Source organism: Brachyistius frenatus, unplaced genomic scaffold, assembly GCF_029030835.1.
Source record: "Brachyistius frenatus isolate BFR_SWC_R1_liver_20210118 unplaced genomic scaffold, ASM2903083v1 Contig_15, whole genome shotgun sequence".
In the NCBI taxonomy this organism is placed as follows: Eukaryota; Metazoa; Chordata; class Actinopteri; family Embiotocidae; genus Brachyistius; species Brachyistius frenatus.
The window spans coordinates 1193185-1210640 of record NW_027210614.1 but is presented as its reverse complement, the minus strand read 5'-3'; the positions used below and the strand labels follow the sequence as shown (position 1 = coordinate 1210640).

At 43.5% G+C, this 17456-nt stretch overlaps 1 protein-coding gene across 4 annotated transcripts in view; it reads left to right on the top strand.

Moving 5' to 3' along the window:
* The window catches only part of zfhx3b (zinc finger homeobox 3b), a 210358-nt gene that overhangs the window by 96135 nt on the left and 96767 nt on the right, over nucleotides 1–17456 (top strand). Inside the window, exon 5 of one of the 4 annotated variants that reach the window (XM_069693479.1) lies at nucleotides 16096–16146. The exons of 2 other annotated variants lie outside the window; for them this stretch is intronic. The gene's annotated coding sequence lies outside the window, so the exon portion shown is untranslated. Of the gene's footprint in view, nucleotides 1–3310; nucleotides 3346–16095; nucleotides 16147–17456 lie in introns of those variants that run through there. One more of the 4 variants, XM_069693482.1, reaches the window with a different exon arrangement.

Genomic DNA, 17456 nt, shown 5'->3' with positions numbered 1-17456 from the left:
GATTTCTGCCCACAGTGACCCTGTGTATTTCTCTGGTCCAGTCAGTGTTATATTACTGGCTGATGGCACATAGGACTCTTATATGGAGCATGAGAACTCCCATCTGTCTCGTGTTCACTGAACATATTGTGGAAGTTTGAGCAGATTTGGAACTGTTGTCGAGCCAGGCTTCGGGCGACCAAGTTAGAAAGATTTGGCTGAGGCGAGTTGGGGCTTTGCAGCCAGGCAGTCATCCAGAGTGACAGAGCACAAAGATGGAAAGGGAAAGAAGAGGGTAATAGGAGCAAGGGGGGGATTAACAAATGAGAAGTCATGACTTGGCATCTGCAAGTGTAGTTCACACACACGCACGCACGCACGCACGCACGCACGCACACACACACACACACACACACACACACACACACACACACACACACACACACACACACACACACACACACACGCGCGCGCTCACATTTTGATATAAAGAGGAGAAAAAGCTGGTGTACTGTAATGTCTTGCCAAAGCATTGGAGTAAAGTGCAGGCTGTGCGCATGCCTCGTCCTGTTTTCTCTCTCTCTCTCTCTCTCTCTCTCTCTCTCTCTCTCTCTCTCTCTGTGTGTGTGTGTGTGTGTGTGTGTGTGTGTGTGTGTGTGTGTGTGTGTGTGTGTGTGTGTGTGTGTGTGTGTGTGTGTGCTGTAGAGTGGTTCAGGTGCGGTTAATGTTGGCACCAGATCTTCACGCCAGCGGCAATAAACAACAGAGCAGGCAGGAGGCCAGATGCAACTCCACAAACTTTTAACCTCTCCCTCAGCTAATCCCTCGCCACACTAGTAACTCTTTCTTTTTTTAACTCCTTCTTTCACCTCTCACTCTCTCTCTGTTCTTTATTTCTCCTCCCACTGCCTTCTCTTCTTTCTTTCTCTCTCTCTCCTTTAGTCCCACTCTCCTTTTAAGTGAAGTCAGTGTGCTGACCTCTAAATAAAGGCTGGAACACTACAGCTGTTACCAACTTCAAACAGCCAATGGCTCAGAGTGGAGCCTGTGCGGGTGTTAGGGGTAGAAATAATGTGCCTATTAAAACTAACTTAGAGCCCTCTTTACTCTTAAGGCTCCCTGGGTCTAAGCTAACCACACCAAACCTGGCGTGATACTTACCTCAGCTCAGCTGTGACAATCTCTGTGCAGCCATCCCTACCCCAGCCCAGTAAAGGGGGAGATAAGCTGGAGACAATGTTCATTTAGAGTCCACTGTATGATTCTCCCTCTTTGATATGATCTTTCCATGGTGGAGGGCAGTAAAGGATCACCTATGTTTCCTCACATTAGGCGCCAGTTACATCATTTGACTCGGCATCACCTAATCTAGCCTCATGCAAAACCATTGAAGCCCCCAAATGGTACAACAGTGTGGTTACTTCTCTGCTCAGCACTGTGCTTTTATAGTTATTTTTCCTGGCTCACACAACAGGTAACCTCAAAAGGAATAACGAACAGAAAAGTTCACCGGGGCACAGTAAAGGCTTTAAACAGATAAATGTGTGCCGGTCATAGTTGTTAGATAGATCTGTATCTGTGGAAAAAGTTAACCTCTGTCTTCATGGAACCAGTTAGGCTGACAAAACCCAGGTCTGGTTCACAATGAATCATCCACCTCAAGCCCATATTAATAGAACTTGTAAAAATGGAAGCTGTCGTTTATCCAAACACTCACAGAATGTCTTCATGATATAAAAACTGAGCCAGAACTGAAAAGGAAAGCATCAGGATTGCTCACCCTATTCCTATTTTTGTTGACTCTTGTTATAGAGGAAAGGCTTTCATGATTTGTTATCTGCACAGATGGTTTTCATCGCCTGACCTAACCCCTAACAGGTCCTAAGTAACTTTTAATTTTAGATTCTCTGTCTTTGTCCTGCTTCCTCAGAGTGCTAAAGTTGCCCTGTAGGGCCGGCTACCCTTTTACTGGGTTAATGTGTTTTCAATGAATGCTATTGCCTCCCAAAGCGTCTTAACTTACTCAGGGCACAAACGGCATATAAAAATAAGCAATTAAACATCACAGGGCAGTTCAGTAAATTTGTGTAAAGTACGCTTACACTTACTGTTTGTTTAAAACACTGCTTGAAGTGTAATTCAATGATGAAATGACCATGTAGGGATTTTTGGAGTAAACATTAATCTTTGTTTAAAACGTAATATTGCGCTGATCTTAACTGACTTGTGTTGTAAGTCACACTCGTTGCCTTTCAACCTAAATTAGATGTTATAAACTAGCTTTTATGACATTTGTATGTTGCATATTAGTTACTACTTACCTTTTCTTGAATGCTGGTATGTATGTTTATAGGCATTAGATTTTGCAGGTCCTCCCTTTTGTGTGTGCATGTTTCATGTGTGCATGTGTCTGTGTTTGTCCTTTGAGGAAAGATAATTGTAAGTTGTACGGGTTGTCATTATAAAGCTGGCTGTCCTGCCTTCCCCCTGACTGCATGACTCCAATAGGTTAATTACATGTCTGATGTTGATGATGTCACCATGTTGGCGACTTTTCCCAGGATTGTGGAAACAGACTTTCTTAAGATGAGCTGGACTGGGTCTTGACGCTCCCTAAGTTGTGATAGCAACTGGAAGTTTTTTCCCTTTTCCGTATGTTGTTCTTATTTCTTTATTTAACTTGTTTCGAGGGGGTGCCGTTATTTCCAAGCAATCCTCGTCATCTGTATTTATAACCCTCGTCTTCCTGATGCGTAGTGTGTGTCTCAGATTTTATTTATTAGTACTGTTATTTAACTCTCCAGTTGAAAAATAGGCAAAAAGCTTTATTACTCTAACAAAAATGCACAAGGGAGAAATGTGTTTGTGTTGTGTGACTAATATTATTCTAAAAATATATCACTTGACTTTTTCTGAAGGGTTGCAGGTAATACAGGGCAGAGTTTCATAAGTAGAGGGGGATATTAAAATATAAATGTTACTCTTGTTTGGAAACCGGTTGAGTAGTATTGTTAAAGCATAGGAAGTGCACGTACAATGCATTCCAGCCTGAAGCAGGTGAATGAGCAAGTATAGGAATGGACATAACATTCCTGCTGGAACACCTGAGAGGTTAGGCAGATGGTGACTGCAAGCTAAGAGAATGCTGAGTGCAAATCTCTGTCGACAAGTTGTGCCTCCTGCTCCGCTCCACCTGGGGAATGTGTTACTTAATGGGCCACAAAACTGCCTGGAGACCACAGCTCTCTTATCACTGATATTAGATGACCCTGCAAAAAAACAGGAATCCATCATGAAGAATAAGATCCTGGCAGAAAAGTAGGATTGAAGGCTTTTCTCCTTTTCTGTGGACAGAAGGAAAGAATGGTAGGTAATGTTATCTTGTTCACAGTTACAAGAATCCTGCTTGCAGAGGCTATGGGTTTCGAGTTTCTAATATGTATATAAAGTTTCACTGCACAATGGATCTTTTGTCTAGAGCAAACTGAACACTCCCCCTCCTTCTTTTCCTCCCTTCTCTTGTAAAAAAAAATGCATTCATGTGCTTGTGAGGCTGTGCGGACTCAGGTTTCTGCTATCTTTGTGTGCCATGTCGTCACTCGCCCCCGCGAGCTGAAATGTGCATCTTGCACAGACAGGCGCACTGCCAGGGCTGCTTCCAGCCGTGGATTAGGGAGAATCCAGGAAACAACAAACTCCTGACAAAACAGCAGCATGACAGGTAACTGAAGTTACACTGGGGAGAGAGGAGGCAGATGATAATTACAGAGCTTTTTGTTTTCTGGGCACTCTTAGCTGGCTACTTAAGTGCCTGATCTGAAATCTGTGCCTTGTAATTACAGTAGTGGGCCCCATTAGGGCAGAGGTCTTGGTGGGGATTATTCTCCTTCTCTTCTTTCCACTGTGTGTGTGTGTGTGTGTGTGTGTGTGTGTGTGTGTGTGTGTGTGTGTGTGTGTGTGTGTGTGTGTGTGTGTGTGTGTGTGTGTGTGTGTGTGTGTGTGTGAGACCTCCCCACCTCCTAATGCGTCATGTACAAACCACAGCAGCCAGGGCAGAAGGAGGAGCAGGAATTAGCCTTCCCCTTGTCTGACTGTCCTGTGTGCACACTCACATTCACACTTGCTGCCTGATCCCAGAGCCACTAAGATTGTATCATGACCTGTACTTAGTGTGTCTGCCTTCCCTTCTCTCTCTCTCTCTCTGTCTCTCTCTCTCTCCCCCTTTCTCCAGCTCCATAATATCGTTGCTCCTCGTGCTGACGCTGAGAGATTTGTGTTGATTATGACAGGGTTGTCACAGTGATGAGTGTGCGGCGTGGCGTGTGTCATGTCGAGTTGACGGGGACTTTTGGCATTGCGTCTGTGGAGGTGGAGGTGGGTTATAGCTGTAAGTGAGGCTGGCCTAAACACCACCACAACTGTGTCACCAGGTTGATGGAAGAGCGCCAAGAGATTTGCCTGTGAAGTTCAGAGGATAAATCTTGGCAATACCTTGGCACATGAATGTATCACTAAACCAGCAGACAGAAACGTGTTTAAAGAAAAAAACAAAACAGATCAGTAGATGGGGCTTAAAGTTGGTCACTACAGAAGGGGTCATCAAATGCCTCCAACCTTTAGGCACAGAAACACAGATCTAGCAGCCAACATTAGATAGATCCTGCCTCTTTAAGCTGCTAGCCCTCCTAATAGTTTCTTAAGCACTGGCTTTAGTGCATGTTAAACCAGGATTACCCAATCAATTATGGTCAGTACAAACAAGGATTACTTAAAACAGTACATTTTTCATGTTGAGAGGCTAAAAGCAGGGTAAATGGAAGAAGCAGCGCTGCTGTTGATGTGAAGAGCACTCACGATGGGGTCACGGGTACCCCAGACATGGGCACCACATGGAGGAGATACGTAAATCCTCATTTGTTGTTGATAAATTCAGAGTGTTCTGTCGAGGAACATTTTTGCAAATGTTTGTTTTCTTGTTCGGGGGAAAAATGCATTTTTTAATTTTCATTTCCTGAACTTAAAATTGTCAGTGTCGCCTGGAAGATCATTAACTGCTTTTATTTTCCAGTATTTATTATATGTATACAACTAAGTGTTTATGATGTCGCCGGGCCATGTGGGCTATGTGAAGAATAAGAGGGCATGGAGGACTATGAGAGTCGATCAACCCTCAAACTCACATACTCGCCCTTTCTCTGAACTCGGCCTTTGTTTACATTTTAATCATAATCAACAGCTGTAACCTCCTGCACAATACTCAGCAAGTAAGGACATATATAGTTGCCAAACCAGATCCCTGCACTCATGTGTGTCTGTGTTTACACGTTTTGAACGTTTTGAACCGCCGCACACCCTTTAGATGCAGAAAATACACTTTACAATCCCGTTTTTTATAGTACTAGTTTGCGTATGATTGGTTTACTCGCTGCCCATCTTCTGTGAGCCAGAGCTATTGTCTTGGAGTCCTGAGACAGCAGTAAGCGTGTGTCATTTGAAAGGATATGCAATGGCTTTAATTGGGCTTACGTGTCATCTTAACCTCTGCACATGTGTCTGTCCGTCTTCAGGGAGCAGCCAAGGATGTGGAGAATACAGCAGGACCTTACACAGAACTGTCTGACCTCTCTCGCTCTCTCTCTCTCTGTCTCTCACTCTCCCTCTCTACACCTAGCTCTCTCTCTCTACCGCTCTCTCTCTCTACCTCTCTCTCCCTCTCTACCTGTCTCTCTCTCTCTCTCTCTAGCTGCCACGCGTACACACACACACACACACACACACACACACACACACACACACACACACACACACACACACACACACACACACACACACACACACACACACACACACACACACACACACACACACACACACATCTCTCTCATTCAGTTTTCCCCATGTTGTCAGTCAGTGCTGAGTGACTGGTGACTAACAGCCCTCCCCTGTGTAAAAGGTCAGCAGGCTCCTTGGAAAGAAAGAGTCAGCTGTCTTTTTGGAAAGCAAGTGCTCCCACAGTATTCAGTGTGTCAGTCAGTCAGCAATTTCTAATCAGAATATGTTTATAATGGTGGAGAATGATGGTGAGACTTTGGGGTCTAGGTAGTGTTTGTGAGAGGAGAAGCTCCAGGCTTGTAGTAACTGAGACTTCACAGAGCAAACTGTTTCATGACCACATTCAGAAAGCTTGGTGTGCTGCTCCTCAACAGTGCATTACTGACAGTATCAAAAGCTGCTGTTTAATAGAGCATCTTTCAAGGAATATATCAAATTATGTTGATTCTCAGATTTGATTATTATAGTTCCCTGTGTTTGATTGGCTGCATGACAGACCAAGGGGATAAAACGGCTTGTTTTAAGGGATTTTGGAGAAAATGTTAACTATAAGTGCAGTGGAGGCTAGTGGTAGCTGTGGGGTCACATTAGTAATGTTCAATTAGTAAAATTCAAAACACCCCTTCCAAAAAAGTGACTGTTTGGCTCCATTTTGAAATGAATCTTACTTAATTAAGAAGCAAGGAGAGTCCACAGATAGGATTTGTTAATTAGCTTAAGCTGGCTGCTGTAACCAGATCCACTGCATTAATGACAACACAGCCCCTGTGAAAAGCATCATTGTTCTCAAGATAATTGTCCTTTTAGTTAACGCTGCCCAGGAAGGGTTCTCCTTGTTAGAGGAGCTGGCTGGGACCAAGGACAGCCGGAGGCAGGGAGGGGACCGGGACTGATACTGGCCCAGTGCCCGTTGTAACAAGCCTACTTGTGCCCTCAGCTGAAATCCCCTTGGTATGCAGTGGAATTAGCTGTCCCCAGGGTGTGGCACCAGGGGGTTGGTCATTAATTATATACTCTGAATCTTAACGAATGAGGAGCAATCAATAAAATAAAGCAGATGTATGCAAATAGGATGCTGATTATACCGCCTAATGACATGTCATGTTGTTGGCAGAGAGAGCTAAGGGGAGAAAAGGAAGGAAGGAAAGAGATGAAGACATTCAATGAGTCAAACCAGGAGTCTTGTCTTACAGTGGAAACATGCATGTGCTCAGACATAAACATCGTAAATAATAATAAAAAAAAAAAAAAAAAAAATTAGCAGTAGATTTGAGTCTGGGTTTGGGCTAGGAACCTTCACTGTTTCATTAGCTTGTTAGATTCTATTTCAGATCGTATCATTGTAGTTTTACGTTTCTCTGTGAGACGGGATGCAGTGACTATCAGCCAGGAAATGGTGTGAGACTTTGGGGTTGGGTCGACTGGAATTTGAGCAAGATAAGGTAAACTCTGGTGGAGGTGTAGGGGTGTTAGTGGCACTACCGTTGGAAGACTGACTGATAAGGGCTATAAGGGAGAGGAGGAGAGGTTAGTTCACCTGCTTGGAACTCTGCCCCTGCACTGAGATCTCCATTGTATCAAACCAGCTGGAGCTGTTGGAAACTCTATACCTGCCTTTAAGCAGAAAGGGAGGGCAGCCAAGAATTAACTGCTGCCTCATCCTGGCAGCCGCCAAGGATGCTGTCTGCCTCCATTCATGGTGAGCGTGAGAGGGCAAAGAGGGAAGAACAGAAAGGGGAGGGGAAAGACAATACTGGCAATGTTTGTCACAAAAAAACTGAAAGAAATTAGGAAGAAAGTGGGATTAGCAGTATTAACAATAATGCATCCTGCTTGGGCACCATACAGTGTTTTGTCTGTGTTAAAGAAGAGCTGTAGAAAACAGATGTCTGCATTTCCTCAAAAAGAACACAGCTCATATTGGTGTGCAGTGTCAATTTCATTTCCCAGCTATGTCTTTGTTTAGACTGTACTTTGATAAAGGATATTTTATCCTCTTTGAAAAGTTTTAACAATGCAGTCACCGTTTATCTGCAAAGAAAATATTAGATATTAGTCACTGTGAAAGAAGGTGCCATCTACAGAGGAAAAATTCCAGTTTGTTACCAAATGGATTTTTACCTAACAGCAGAATGCTACATTTCAGTAGCCAGTTTGCATCCCAACCTGCCGGATCCTTACTGCATTTCATTCCCCAACTCTCTTTCCCTACATTTCCTGTCTGTCTACAGTAGACTACCTGAATCAAGGTGGAAATGTCAAAAAAGTCTAACTCTTCTAATTGCTGTCTACTGATAGCTTGTACTTAATGTCTGTCATGATTTCTTGCCATGGTGCTTAACTAGACCCTGAGTTTGTTTACGCTTTGCCGTAGACTTCCAGTTTCCCTTCATGACTGAAATCTAAGACCCAGGCCCTTCAGGAGGGCAGGACAGTCCAAGGAGAGGCCAGGGAACAGGTGGTGACCCTGTGCAGCCTGGGAGTATATTATTGACCAGGGTCCAGCGGCCAGATTGATTACTTTATTGTATTGCCATGAACCTCAGTGGCCAGAGACCTCTGGTTGACCCTGGCCGGACAGAGCATCGTAGTGACCCTCACCTTAGCTAAAGAGTTATGTGGCTTTGACCTGCTCTCTAATGGGGAGGTCTTGACCTGCTCAGACACTGGCCTGAGTACAGACCGATACCTCTTCCCCTGTGGTGTCAGCCTAGGTAATTTAGAGGCTGGGGGTAGGCCAGAGTCTTGCCGGGGCCTCCTTGTTTTTGGACCGATTGTGTCCTGACTTTAGACCTTCCTCTGACCCGCCTGTGTTCATTGTGTCAGCAAGATAGGCAGAGCAAGGAAAAATGTTAATTAATCTTCACCAAACTACACCAAAATGGTGGATAATCAATATATCCCTATCAGATGTCCTCACTTCTAGTTAATGGTTCAGATAAATGGGTCATGGCGCTTATAGTGAAGAGACTGGATTGGTTTATACACATTTACATTATTATATTGCAATACTGATTTAAAAAAAAAAAAAAAAGGATTACGAATATATGAAGTAAACTACGCACTGTTTTTTTGGTTTTCTGCATGTAGAACCTTCTACATCGCAAGCGGAACTACACGGTGCCTTGTGTGATGCAGCAGTTTTCTGGGCTGGATGCCATGCTGACTAACCTTGTGTCCTGTATAAACTGGGTGAGACAACAGGCAACACAGGGGAAACATCCTTTACTCTGGTAGAGGCTGTTTCCCCTACCATCACTTCCTACTTCCATTTAGCTGACAGACAAAATATCTGTCAGGCAGGTTTTTCCTGTGCTCTACATGCTTTTTTAGTTGTCAGCTGCAGCTTCTCATCAGAAATAAACAGCCATGCACTAAACAAGCTGGGTAAACAGTTGACTGTGTAATGCCTCTCATTCTACCCACCTGTCTCACTGTCTCTTCGTGCACTGCTTTTGTTTAATTTGTTCATCTCTTCAGTGGAAGTTTCCCCAGATTTCCATCAAAAGGTGCATTGTGCAATAAGGATGCTTGAATGTTTGAATATGGCAGTCATATTTAACAATATATGATGCTTCACATCTGATTTACTCTACCTATGAACAGCAAAAACATCATCCCACTTTACAATGCCGATTTAATTTTTCATTGCCATCTTTAGCACTTGTTCCCCCCAGTAAATTGGAGGCATGGCTGTTGAGTGAAGAGGAGATGATCTGCTTTCTGTTTGAAGTGGATACTGTAGTCCTGTCTAAAGCAGGATCCGGAGGCGTCTTTTCTTTAGAGCAAGTATCTCCTCTCAACTGAGCTCAGTGTCGAAGGAAAACCTCTCGTTGCATTACCTGCCATACTTTTTGGGAAGTAAACATTTGTGTAAGTGAACAGTCAACTCTGACTCTATTCAAACATAAATGTATCTTATTTTCAAAATTAACGCAGCTTAAAATGCAACCTTGTAATAGAGAGAGTGAATCTTTGGGTGGGGTGAGTTTCAATGATGGTTATGTTACAGAGGGGGGCAGGCAGCCAGAGACGGGGTAAGTTGTGTGTTTTATGGGTGTTCCTTGTATACCTGCTCAAAGAGGGGGATGCATGACCGCACCCGCACACCTGCAGGCGTTATGGCTAATTGCTGATAATCATATGCGATGGGCAGGACAAACAGATGTTCTCTCAAATAACTCCTTCTCTGTACCATGTACCACCTCAACACACCACTCAATTAAACAAGCGGTCATGCTGTCAACGTTAAGCAGCTTTCAACACGACCCTGCGCAGCATTTCTGATGCTTCTGCAAAAAGCGCACAGTGCCCCATCACCCACCCTCCTCCCACTCTGTCCCAATTAACACTCAGCCCCCATTACATTGATTGGGAGAGGTGTAGTATTGGCTAGGTGGACCATGAGTACATTGATCACATTGACCCACCATGTGAGCCATGAGAAAATGTTGAGCTGCACATTTCTTACGACCAACAGCTCACTGGCGAGTAATCGCCAGTGGACAAGAAGCTTAACATGTGTATGTATTGTTTGAGTGTGTGTTTTTATATGTGTGTGCCTATTTGCATTGGGTGTGGCTGTGTTGTGTTTCAGGTTTCAGTACGTGTGCTTTCATGTGGTTTTAAGGACCTAACAGGCACACGCCACAGCTAACCTGTGCTCTTTGGGGACCTTTGCTGCAGAGGGGTTGTGTTCCCCCAACATCCAATCCTTGCCCAGGCCTTTGCATACACGTACACACACAAACACTCTTATAGCCAGTCAAAGGGCAAACCATTGCCCCACCTCATGAAGGTGCACCTGGCATCGGCGAGACCACTCCAATTACTTCTCCCCAATTACAGGTTATGAACCAATTAGTCACGCTCTCGTTTTACACTGCCCCTACCACTCTCCCTCCTCACAGCTCAAATATGGGGGCATTTGTCAGATATGGGGCAGAGGATCCTATCATTAAGGAGTCTGTTGGTCTGGGCAGATGCTGTTTGGTATAGCTTGAGGGATATTTTATATTATTGTTATTTTATACCCTTTAGGTTTTTTTTTTTAATGTAATAGATAAGGTGACATGTAAATACCTCATCCAGAACAGCTGTCTGGAGACGTTTGCCTCAGCAAACTCCAACATGCACATACATTGTAAGCAACACATACCAGGCATGGTTCAAGCTGTCAACTTGTAATTTGTGGTGGCACTCAACTTGAACTTTCAGGGTGAGCCAGTTGGCCCCGCTCTAATTCTCACCTCCTTGCGAACATGTTTTGTTCTGTGTGCATTTGAAAGGAGGTGAGCACAAATTATTTTTTTGTAATTGTTGTCTTATGTTTTTATGAGTTGTGGTGGATTTTGTGTGCTTGCGTGTGTTGCACATATACTGTATATAGCTGTCCTCACAGGCTTCATGGCTTCCTTCCCAATTTTAGTTGGCATGTGTGAAGGCGCTTTGCTACGTCCTTTAACGCTGGCATAGTGGCCTGAGTGGGAACTTGACTCTCCATAGCGAGAATCCATTTACAATATGACACTGTATCTAGCTGTTGTTTAGTCTAACATACACATATAACCTTATACACAAATGCTTGTATGTTCACACACATTGCACTGAGTGTAAACTATTCTCTCATCGTATGGGGGATTGAATGGAGCTGTTTAAGCGCCCAGGGTTAAGATTCAAAGTGCTTTGGATGTGATCTCCCAGCTTTCTGTTTCCTTTAGTATTCTGATAGCACTCTTCCCAGAGCTAGATCTTGTTTATCTTGTTTGCTGGCATGCTCTTTCAATGTCAAAACAATGACATCATTAATTAAATGTGTATTAAATGTGCAGTCCGCAAAGGATCACGGGGCAGTGTTGAATCTGTTGCCTCTGAGTGAGGTTTATTTTCTTATAAAAACAAAGTTAATCTCCTGTATTTTATTCTTTTACACTGCATTAATATTATGCAAATGAGGTCCTAAATAATAATGTAATAGTATTTTTTTTTTCTGTGTGTGTGCATGCTTGTGTGTAAATGGGTGCGCACAGGAAAGGTAAATAACGTAGATGTTAACCACTTCTAAATTAAGTCTTCACTTAACAGTAAATGTCTGTCGTAGGATCTCTTTCCCACAAATGAGTTAATCTGCAACTTTACTCACCTCTGCCAAAAACGACCTTAAATCCGCAAAGTGTTTTCACTGTATTCTGTACTGTATGCACAGCAGTTTTTATGCCCTTGACACATGCTTCCTCCGACAGACTGAATCAATGACTGTTATGTGTCATAAAGTAATGTTGTTGCTGCTCTTCACATGCTCGTCTTTCTCCTGCGGGAGGCGTATATCATTGGCTTTAGCCCCCTGATCCTGAAGCTAATTACTCAGCAATATAAACAATAATCCAGTAGTTTGTAATGTCAGTATAATAATACAGTAGGTTTTTAGTTTAATTTGGCTACTTGCACAATCCCCTCATCTTCTTTTCCTTTCCTTCTTACTACTCCTTCCTCGTATTACGTACTTTTTTTTGTTCTCAATCCTCTGCACCATCTCAGCTCTTCGTGAGTACTCGTAGCTGAGACGAGCAGTACATACCATCTGTAAAAGCCCACAACCAAATCCACTGCAGAAGACAACTTATTTCCACTCTCATTAGCCCCTTTTGTCCCTTGTTATTCTCTTTTTCATTTCTCTTTGAGCAAGCCGTCTTCCTGCCTTTGCATCTTATTTATCTGTCTGAGAAGTCATCTCGTACATATCTCAGTGGAGAATACATTTAATATTAAGATATAAATCTCTTTGGTAGATGTCTGGAGTGGAGCTTTGGCTAGTTTGATTTGTTTATACATGCATGCATCCGAGTTGATGCAAACCTACAAATGCTCATGTACTAAAGATGTGTGCCTGTCCTCTGAGGAATGTGTGGGTTCTCTTTTGCAGCGTTTGACCTTCAGACCCTCGGCTCACGTGACTGAAATTCCACTCGCACACACACACACATACAAACTACATACAGTGTGCTCGCGCGACACACAAGTGTTTAGCTACTTTTATCTCCTTGCTCAAAAATAGAACCTACACCACTTACAAACTGTAATAATATCCACAAGCCCACACAGCTCACAGATAAGAAAGCCCAAAGATAAACAGCAGCAAACAACACCTATTTAAATCATCACTGTTGTGAGGCTATTGATCTCTGAAAAAAGGGACTCTTGCCATAAATCCAAGTAGCATGGGTGCTCCAGTGTTGGTAGCCTGAGTTGGACTATGCTGTGCTCAGCAGGCTGCCCAGCTGGGGCCCAGATGTGGCAGCCATGTCATGCAGAGCTGGGAGGCAGAAGATAAGAGGCTGATGGTAGGCCTGCTCCTTGGTCTCGGGTCTGTTCCGCAGCGGTTCAACTAGATGTTGCGGTCGGTGCGATCTGAACTTTGACAGCCCATGTCATGCTTAATGCCTCACTTCCCAAATACAGCTCAGTAGGGCTGATTTATATCTACCAGGTGCTACAGTGTGCAAGCAACTCTTGGATGAGAGGAGGCATGTGGCCATTTCATTAAAGCAGATGAACAAGGGCTGCAGTGTGTATAGAGATGAGGGGCAGGAGGCTGGTCTTTCTCAAATATAGCTCCGCAGCACTGTAGCTGTCACAACACTCCGACCAGGCCGGGAGAGGAGAGGAAGAAGAGGAATTTATTAACACACTCCACATTTCTTAAAATATCACTCCAGTTTTTGCCTCTCGTTGCTCTCATTTTTCAGTTTCCTCTGCCTGCTCACCCTGGCCTGAGATATAGCAGATTTGATTTTGTTTTTAGTGTTCGGCATCTGCCTCCCCGGCTCAAAGTGCCAGGACACTTGTAGATACCACCGTGCCAAGTTTTGGTGCAATCACTGAGCTGCCAACAGCCTTAATGGTCTGATATTTGTTGATTTTCTTTCAGCTGCTGTGCAGTAAAGATGCTTTGACTCTTTTTTGCCTCTTGCTCTCCTTCTGCGCGGCTTCTTATAGAGAGCCGTGCTTACCACCCAAACCTCTTGTCTCTCTATATACTACACACCTTCTACCTATACAACTCAGGCAGACATGATCTGCTAAGAACAACTTAACTGTTTGCAAATTCATTTTAGAAATGGATAATTCTCCGTCTGTTTGGTATTTTGATGGCAGCAGCTCTCCCTCCTGTTAGACATGTCTCCCTCGAGGTGTGTGGCTCAGATTTAGTGCATATGAACACTTATTTTTACTAACGCAGAAGGAACTGTTGTCTTTTAGTCACATTTTGCCTGTTTATTTTCTGCCAAACTGTAGTGTTTCTCTTCACACAAGGGCCTCTGAACACTGTGGTCGGCTCTGTCAGTGCTCAACGTAGCTACAGAAATGTTGTTTGATGTTCCTTGCACACTTCAGAGTCAAGTGCTGAGGTGTCTTTCAGCATTGCCCTCCAGGCCACCTTGTTATACACTTAACAAGTTGTTTTTCTTTTGTTTTTCTTCCCCTTTCCTCTGTTGACAGTTCCTCATCACAGCTTTACTCAGAAAGAATGCACATCACCTTCCAAGGTTTGCCTTGGAATCTGTCCTTGTAAACTGTAGGGCAAGCTCTGCTCTCCTTTTAAGATGAAGATTGCATCAAGACCTGATTTATGAGTGGTCTGTTTTAAACTGCCAGTGTCAAGATTAGGCATCTCTTTGGCATGTAATCTAGCACTCAGGGGGCTCGTCTTCCTTACGTTTCTTTCTTCTTTTTTTTTTTTTTTTCATCCAAATTAAATACACAGGGAGGCTTCTCCTGTATGCAGTGTAGTCTGAAATACACATTGGTTAGTGTATTTCCCTCTGTTGGGAATTCCACTTGTCAGATTCCTTCCTGCTCTGATTGATCCAGGTTACCACACAGCTCTTTGACGAGGGGACACATGCAGTGACTAAGTGCGAGCACTGACTGTAGACATATGCCACTGTGACACAAAAATAGCCACACTTAAGAAGTCAGTGATGTCCAGTAGGGTAGGGTTCCTTTTGATATACATAGTAGAATTATTATCATACTCTTTTTTTTAACATCTTTAAATACAAACGTGTTTTTTTTTTAGTTTGAGAATAATGTTTACTGTTGCTTTGTTTTTCCTGGACATCAATGTCTCAACTTTTCTTGCCCACTTCCCCTTTTAAAACACAGGGCACATTATTAACTTAATTAACTCTCATAATTCAGCGGGGTTAGGGGGCAATAGACAAAACTTTTTCCCTGAGGTTTATTGTTTAAAACGGGTGCAATTCTTTCCCAGGATAAGGGCTTCAGCAAAGTACAGAGGAATTTGGGCCTGGCCTCATAAAAAAGTATTTGTGTACCAGAAAGATTTTCGCTTTTCCCTTCTAAATCTTTGTCATTAATGACTTTAGCAAATGTGAAGTGGGGAGTGAATGGTTCAGCTGTGCAAGGTCTTCAAAGCAACCCTCTAATTATTTATCCAGGATATCCTACTCTAGAATTAGAGGCCAGGTCACCATTGGCTTTCATGCCTTTTTTCTGCAAAGAAATAATTTCCACAGAATGGTTTCACTGGGACACTCTCTAATCCCTGCTTTATGTGTGTGTGTGTGTGTGTGTGTGTGTGTGTGTGTGTGTGTGTGTGTGTGTGTGTGTGTGTGTGTGTGTGTGTGTGTGTGTGTGTGTGTGTGTGTGTGTGTGTGTGTGCGCGCGTGCGCGTGTCTGCGTGCGTGCGTCTGTCTGTGTCTGTGTGTGTGTGTGTGTGTACGTGCGTGCGTGCCTGTCTGGATATGTGGTCACACACATGATAGGGTACGTACACACAAGCTTATGTGGATGGGACTGCACTGCTCCTCAGTATGAGGTGCGTAAAGGAGATAGTAAGTTTCCATTTTCCACACATAACACTGCATGACTTTCCACATCTCTGCTCTCACCCTGGACAGCTTTCACCCACATTACTCAGGTTTCCTGGTCATTTGGCCTTCACATGCCTTCTAAAAGGGATCTTATCGCCCTACTCAGGTTTAGACACTTAACCGAACACTGGCCCTAACTCTCATGTTTGTGGCACCGCCTTACTGCTTTACTTCTGTGCCTCTGTGTGACTTCACTCATCTCCCAATCTTAACATCTTAGTTACTGACATTTTATAATTACACTTTAGATGTTCTGTTTCCTCTTTTCTGTAAATTTTTTCATAGAAAATACCATTTCTTCATATATTGTGTCTTCTGAAATTCCATTCAGCAATTTGGAGTGTGTCCCTTTAAGAATGCTCGGCTATGGATATTTGTCTAATTCCAGGTGCCAGTGAAGCCTGTGTTTTACCAGGTGCGGGACTGGGTCATTACTAAGGTATTTGTTTATTTCCATTGTAGACATGTCATCCATGTCCCCAAACTTTCTGTCAGTGCTTGATCCTTGTGTGGAGCCTGTGTTGTGCTCACCTGTATGCTCCTGTTTAATGTAATACCTGCTTGATATCACTTAGACCAGATCCCAGAGCCACCAGGTTGTTCTGGAGACCCAGATCTCTCTTCTCCTCTCTCGGGCAACAGGGATTCAGTATGCTGATCAGTGCCAGCTATCCTTAATGGATTTAGAAGTAGTGGTAATGGCATCTCCCTGTCCGAATCCCTCCAATCCCTCAGGTTTTGGATGGTAGAGTAAAGGAGCAGAGCTGACTGGGTTGTGGGGTCTGTGTGTGTATGTGCGTCTGTGTGGTTGGGGGTTCAAATTTAGCCACAGCTCATGGTGGATGGACAGCTCCAAGACATTTACATAAAGCCCCACTATTGTGATAATAAACCATTTTATCATTGGGCTCCCAATCAATAATGCGGCTTAAGGTTTAATATTTCAATGGTATTGATCATTTTAACAACTGTGTTTGTGGTTGCCTTGCCTTCGCTGAAACACTGCAATACGGTGTGTATGTACGCGTGTGTGTATAGTATGTGTCTGTATGACACAGAGTTGCTCAGTATTTCACATTTTGCTGAGCTTTGCAGGCATCTGTACACCATGTTCTGTCCTTTACTTTCGCAGCAACATTCCCAAATAAGTTGTGGTCCTTGGCTCTCTTAACCCCCCTCTACTCCCCTCATCCTGTTACTATAGAAGGAATGAAATGGAGGGAGTGCAAACAGAAGCTCTGAAAGCACTGTAGTTAGCAGATTTCACTTCCATCCTCTCTTGAGAGAACGTCTGCTTCCCGCAGATATAAATAGGGGCAGATTTGATAATTAGTAGAAATGAAGGTCCTGGGGCTCAAAGACTTTGATCAGCACATTTCCCCCTTGTCCCTGACCTTTCATTGGACACGTGTCTTTAGCTCTCTCACTTTCTCTCTTACCCCATAACTCAATCTCACTTTTTCTATCTCTCTTATCTTTCTTCTCTCTTTCCTGCTAATCTGCAAACACTACAGAAATACAGTTCTACGTACCATATATCTATACACATATCTTTCTGGGATTTAAAAATGTTTTACATGTAGAGATCTTCCCAAGGATCATGATCAGAGTGTTGTTTTCTGATTGATTAGTCCCTGACAGACCAGTGTACAAAGTATCAACTGTCCTTTCAGCTTTTCTGCATTCCACTCTATGGGAAAGTCAGCACTGCATGATAAAGGATGTGAGGGTCCATGTCAGACTGTTGCA